We start from the raw sequence: 6,157 nt of genomic DNA on the forward strand, positions 1-6,157 counted from the left end.
TAACTGAAAGGTCGCTGGTTCTAATCCCCGAGCCGACTAGGTGAAAAATCTGTCGATGTGCCCTTGAGCAAGGCACTTAACCCTAATTGCTCCTGTAAGTCGCTCTGGATAAGAGCGTCTGCTAAATGACTAAAATGTAAATTCTAGGTAGAAGACTGTAAATCCTGTTCCGTATCAGAACTACCTCGGTTTGTCAATAAACCTCGCTGCTGCTGCTTTTCCTGGAGGAAATAAATACTGAACAATAAATTAATCTGAAAGTAAAAGTCTCTTTCTATGTTTTCACTTCTCTCAACATCTGCCAGTATGGATTAAACGTAGAGATTGAGGAAAGGAAAAATATTCAAAAGGCTTGCTGTAATCTAGCTCAGATGAAATATGATCTTGTAAATTAATTCCATACAATTATCTTGAAGACGTTGACAAATCCCCTAGTTTCTATTAACCTGATTTGAATAATAAAGCTACTGACTGACTGACATCTGATCGTCTGTTTTATTGGCAGTTCTTTTTACTACTGTAATCAAATCACTCTCCACTCTACAGAAAGGGCCTGAAAACCCTTTAATACAAGAGTAGCAATTTGTAGCCCTTGAATCAAAGTAGCCCTTAAATCAAAATCAAAGTAGTCTTTGATTACCCATAATGTCCTGACACTACGGATAATGCTAAATAAATCTGACCTTGATTCTACACTGATATAGCCCTGAGACTGTGTGACACTGATATAGCCCTGAGACTGTGTGACACTGATATAGCCCTGAGACTGTGTGACACTGATAAAGTCCTGAGACTGTGTGACACTGATAAAGCCCTGAGACTGTGTGACACTGATATAGCCCTGAGACTGTGTGACACTGATAAAGCCCTGAGACTGTGTGACACTGATAAAGCCCTGAGACTGTGTGACACTGATAAAGCCCTGAGACTGTGTGACACTGATATAGCCCTGAGACTGTGTGACACTGATAAAGCCCTGAGACTGTGTGACACTGATATAGCGCTGAGACTGTGTGACACTGATATAGCCCTGAGACTGTGTGACACTGATAAAGCCCTGAGACTGTGTGACACTGATAAAGCTCCTCTGATTATGTCATTTCTAACTGTACGGTAGACAGCTTGTGGGCCCTTACATAACAGACTTAACTGTAAAACTGTGTAAACAAAAGAAAAACGATTGCTCCTCTGTGTGAAGAGAAACACTGTTTACTGCTGACACTGCACATCTAATTCAGGGAGAAACCCCGGCGACTACGCAGCGAAGTGGAACATTCCCTATTGGCAGCAAAATCACAGCTCACAACTTCCCATGCCAAGAAATAAAATAACAAACTCGTCTTGTTCGTTCATCCGAGTTCGTGCCTCCATTTCTCCATTCATATCTCCCTAGGCTTCTCCTGTTGCAACTACTGTGTCAATCTGGTGACATTTCCATCTGTCTTCCCCATGACTCTACTCCAGCGTCTAAAACAGTATTTAGATCAAATCACATTTTTTGTTTCCGCCAAACACTGAAACACATACTTCAACTTGGCCCTCCTCACTTGTGCGCCTGATAAAACAAACAGTGCATGTATCCCAAATGGCACCCTGTTCCCTATATATAGCGCACTACTTTTGACCAGGCAGCATAGAGCTCTGGTCAAATGGCCCATTGGGATCTGGTCAATTGGCCCATTGGGAGCTGGTCAAAAGTAGTGCACTATATAGGGAATAGGGTGCCATTTGGGACGTACACTGTGACAGCCTCTTTACATGTGTAAAGGCCCAGCAGTGGCAGCTGTGCTTACCCCACCACACACCAATGAATTAGGCCTTAGACCAGCTGAGTAGCTGTACTGAGGTAACCACACAGAGGAACCCTGTTATCCCCTATGCTATCCCCTCTGATGTACTGTTCTGAAGCTTTAACTACTGTCATTCATTAAAACAACAGTTTCAATGTTTAACGTCTCTCTCATTATGTTGTTTTTCATTATGAATTGTGAATAATAACGTGAGTGAGAAAGAAAGAGAAAAGGCCATCAAATATCAGAGGAAATCATTTTTTAAAAAGTACTGCCAACATGCTGACCAAGAAACCTGATAGCCAAATTCATTTTCAGCTGTTAAAGGGGCAATATGGTATTCAAACCACAAAAATGATTTAAAAGTCAAAAAATGTATGTATGAATCCCAGGTTGCCACTTTAAAATGCAATTTTGTGTATGGGAAATCACAGTGATTCCTGTCCTTGTTATGATTATGTTTATTATATAATGTTTATACAGTAAGTCCTTGACATAGAACTGTTCACGAATCAGGAATGATTTTAGCCATCAGAGCCTGCTTGTTCCTTCAGCACGCCATTGTTTTAGGGACCACCCGCTGTAGACGTCTGCCGAGAACTTTCACACGATTCTACATGCGCACTCGGTCGGGCAAACTTCATTCTGTTACTCTGTGTCTGAGCCCCTAAGCCAAGCATGAGTAATAAAAGTCTTACACTAATTAAAGGTGGAAGTTAAACTACAATGGCCAGTGCTTGTCTGAGTCCAGGTTCAAGAAAGAGTCCCCTTTTGTTTGTTTTAGTGGCTGGCTCACTACATTGCTGACAAACTTTTACCGAAAACTAGACAGGAGTTTTTCCCAAGTTTCCTTCTTGGACAATTGACAATAGAAGAGATAGGAGTGAGCAACAACATGAGGAAGCACTTTAGAACACGACCCTTTGTGTATGTCCCAAATGGCACCCTATACTCTACACAGTGCACTACTTTAGAACATGACACCTCCTGTGTCAGAATGGAAGTCCAAAATGAATGACTCTGTGTGTGTCCCAAATGGCACCCTATACTCTATATAGTGCACTACTTTTGACCAGAGCCCTATAGGCCTTGGTCAAAGACTCACAGAAGACAAACAGAGAATGCAAGGTCTTATTGTAATTCAAGCAGCCAGTGACACTACTGTTGAAGTGGAAGACAACTGGAAAAGGAATGTATTACAGTAGGTGTGACACTTCTTATGAATAATATGACCACTATAAAAATAGCTCCTGTTGCTGTAGGATTCAAGGACATTTTTACCTATTATTAGGTAGAGCTATTAAATTAATGTCCTATCTGATACTTGCTGAATAAGGTCAATTGGAAAGTAAATGATGAAATAATGCAATAACATTGTTGGAACAACGGGCGCAATAAATTAGCTAAATTGGGGGAGAAGTCAAATGAGGATAGGTTGCAATTGTTTAAACATCTTCAAATCAACATATGCACAGGAAATTGGACACATCAATCTCGTAGATATACAATTAACTTTTGCCACAGGCCCCTAACGTCTTACAGCCTGCATTAGTCCCATATGATAATACTAAAAGTCATAAAATATATTACATTTTCTGAAAGACAATTAGGTTTTTAAATATAAATAATCAAATATTGATGCGATCTTGTAAATCAGGGATCGGGGCCCATACTGGGATTCACCCACACACACACACACACAACAACCACACACACACACACACACACACACACACATTAGATCTACCATAGGTCTCCATTTGGGTGACAGCACTGGATTGGTCATATAAAATAAAATATAAAATGTTGAAAATATCTTATTCTCAGAATTCAAAGTAACTGACTGAGAAAAGCTGTTTGATGTTTTAGGACAGTCTGATGTTGATGTTTTAGGACCGCCTGATGTTTTAGGACAGTCTGATGTTGATGTTTTAGGACAGTCTGATGTTGTTTTAGGGCAGTCTGATGTTGATGTTTCAGGACAGTCTGAAGTTTTAGGACAGTCTGATGTTGATGTTTTAGGACAGTCTGATGTTGATGTTTTAGAACAGTCTGAAGTTTTAGGACAGTCTGATGTTGATGTTTTAGGACAGTCTGGTGTTTTAGAACAGTCTGATGTTGATGTTTTAGGACAGTCTGATGTTGATGTTTTAGAACAGTCTGATGTTGATGTTTTAGGACAGTCTGATGCTGATGTTTTAGGACAGTCTGATGATGATATTTTAGGACAGTCTGATGTTGCTGTTTTAGGACAGTCTGATGTTGTTTTAGGACAGTCTGATGTTGATGTTTTAGGACAATCTGATGTCGATGTTTTAGGACAGTCTGAAGTTTTAGGACAGTCTGATGTTGATGTTTTAGGACAGTCTGATGTTGATGTTTTAGGACAGTCTGATGTTGATGTTTTAGGACAGTCTGATGCTGATGTTTTAGGACAGTCTGATGTTGCTTTTTTAGGACAGTCTGATGTTGTTTTAGGACAGTCTGATGTTGATGTTTTAGGACTGCCTGATGTTGATGTTTTAGGACAGTTGGCTGTTTTAGGACAGTCTGATGTTGATGTTTTAGGACAGTCTGGTGTTTTAGGACAGTCTAATGTTGATGTTTTAGGACAGTCTGATGTTGATGCTTTAGGACAGTCTGATGTTGATGTTTTAGGACAGTCTGATGATGATGTTTTAGAACAGTCTGATGTTGATGTTTTAGGACAGTTGGATGTTTTAGGACAGTCTGATGTTGATGTTTTAGGACAGTCTGAGGTTTTAAGACAGTATGGTGTTGATGTTTTAGGACAGTATGGTGTTGATGTTTGAGGACAGTCTAGTGTTGATGTTTGAGGACAGTCTGATGATGATGTTTTCGGACTGTCTGATGTTGATGTTTTAGGACAGTCTGACGTTTTAGGACAGTATGGTGTTGATGTTTTAGGACAGTATGGTGTTGATGTTTGAGGACAGTCTGATGATGATGTTTTCAACTGTCTGAGGTTGATGTTTTAGGACAGTTGGCTGTTTTAGGATAGTCTGATGTTGATATTTTAGGACAGTCTTATGTTGATGTTTTAGGACAGTCTATTGTTGATGTTTTAGGACAGTCTGATGATGATGTTTTAGGACAGTCTGATGTTGATGTTTTAGGACAGTCTGATGTTGATGTTTTAGGACAGTCTGATGCTGATGTTTTAGGACAGTCTGATGTTGCTTTTTTAGGACAGTCTGATGTTGTTTTAGGACAGTCTGATGTTGATGTTTTAGGACTGCCTGATGTTGATGTTTTAGGACAGTTGGATGTTTTAGGACAGTCTGATGTTGATGTTTTAGGACAGTCTGGTGTTTTAGGACAGTCTAATGTTGATGTTTTAGGACAGTCTGATGTTGATGCTTTAGGACAGTCTGATGTTGATGTTTTAGGACAGTCTGATGATGATGTTTTAGAACAGTCTGATGTTGATGTTTTAGGACAGTTGGATGTTTTAGGACAGTCTGATGTTGATGTTTTAGGACAGTCTGAGGTTTTAAGACAGTATGGTGTTGATGTTTTAGGACAGTATGGTGTTGATGTTTGAGGACAGTCTAGTGTTGATGTTTGAGGACAGTCTGATGATGATGTTTTCGGACTGTCTGATGTTGATGTTTTAGGACAGTCTGACGTTTTAGGACAGTATGGTGTTGATGTTTTAGGACAGTATGGTGTTGATGTTTGAGGACAGTCTAGTGTTGATGTTTGAGGACAGTCTGATGATGATGTTTTCAACTGTCTGAGGTTGATGTTTTAGGACAGTTGGCTGTTTTAGGACAGTCTGATGTTGATATTTTAGGACAGTCTTATGTTGATGTTTTAGGACAGTCTGTTGTTTATATTTTATGACAGTCTGATATTAATGTTTTATGACAGTCTGATGTTGATGTTTTAGGACAGTCTGGTGATGATGTTTTAGGACAGTCTGAAGTTATAGGACAGTATGGTGTTGATGTTTTAGGACAGTCTGATGTTCATGTTTTAGGACAGTCTGATGTTCATGTTTTAGGACAGTCTGAAGTTTTAGGACAGTATGGTGTTGATGTTTTAGGACAGTATGGTGTTGATGTTTGAGGACAGTCCAGTGCTGATGTTTTCGGACAGTCTGATGATGAAGTTTTCGGACTGTCTGTTGTTGATGTTTTAGGACAGTCTGAAGTTTTAGGACAGTATGGTGTTGATGTTTGAGGACAGTCTAGTGTTGATGTTTTCGGACAGTCTGATGATGATTTTTCGACTGTCTGAGGTTGATGTTTTAGGACAGTTGGCTGTTTTAGGACAGTCTGATGTTTATATTTTAGGACAGTCTGGTGTTTATGTTTTAGGACAGTCTGCTGTTTTAGTACAGT

The 6,157-nt window shown here is 39.6% G+C and overlaps 1 protein-coding gene across 2 annotated transcripts in view; it reads right to left on the minus strand.

Annotated features, from left to right (window-relative positions):
* Positions 1-6,157, minus strand: part of LOC121542791 (protein Jumonji-like) — an 88,377-nt gene that overhangs the window by 81,330 nt on the left and 890 nt on the right. The window lies entirely within an intron of this gene.

This window comes from Coregonus clupeaformis, chromosome 28, assembly GCF_020615455.1.
Source record: "Coregonus clupeaformis isolate EN_2021a chromosome 28, ASM2061545v1, whole genome shotgun sequence".
In the NCBI taxonomy this organism is placed as follows: Eukaryota; Metazoa; Chordata; class Actinopteri; order Salmoniformes; family Salmonidae; genus Coregonus; species Coregonus clupeaformis.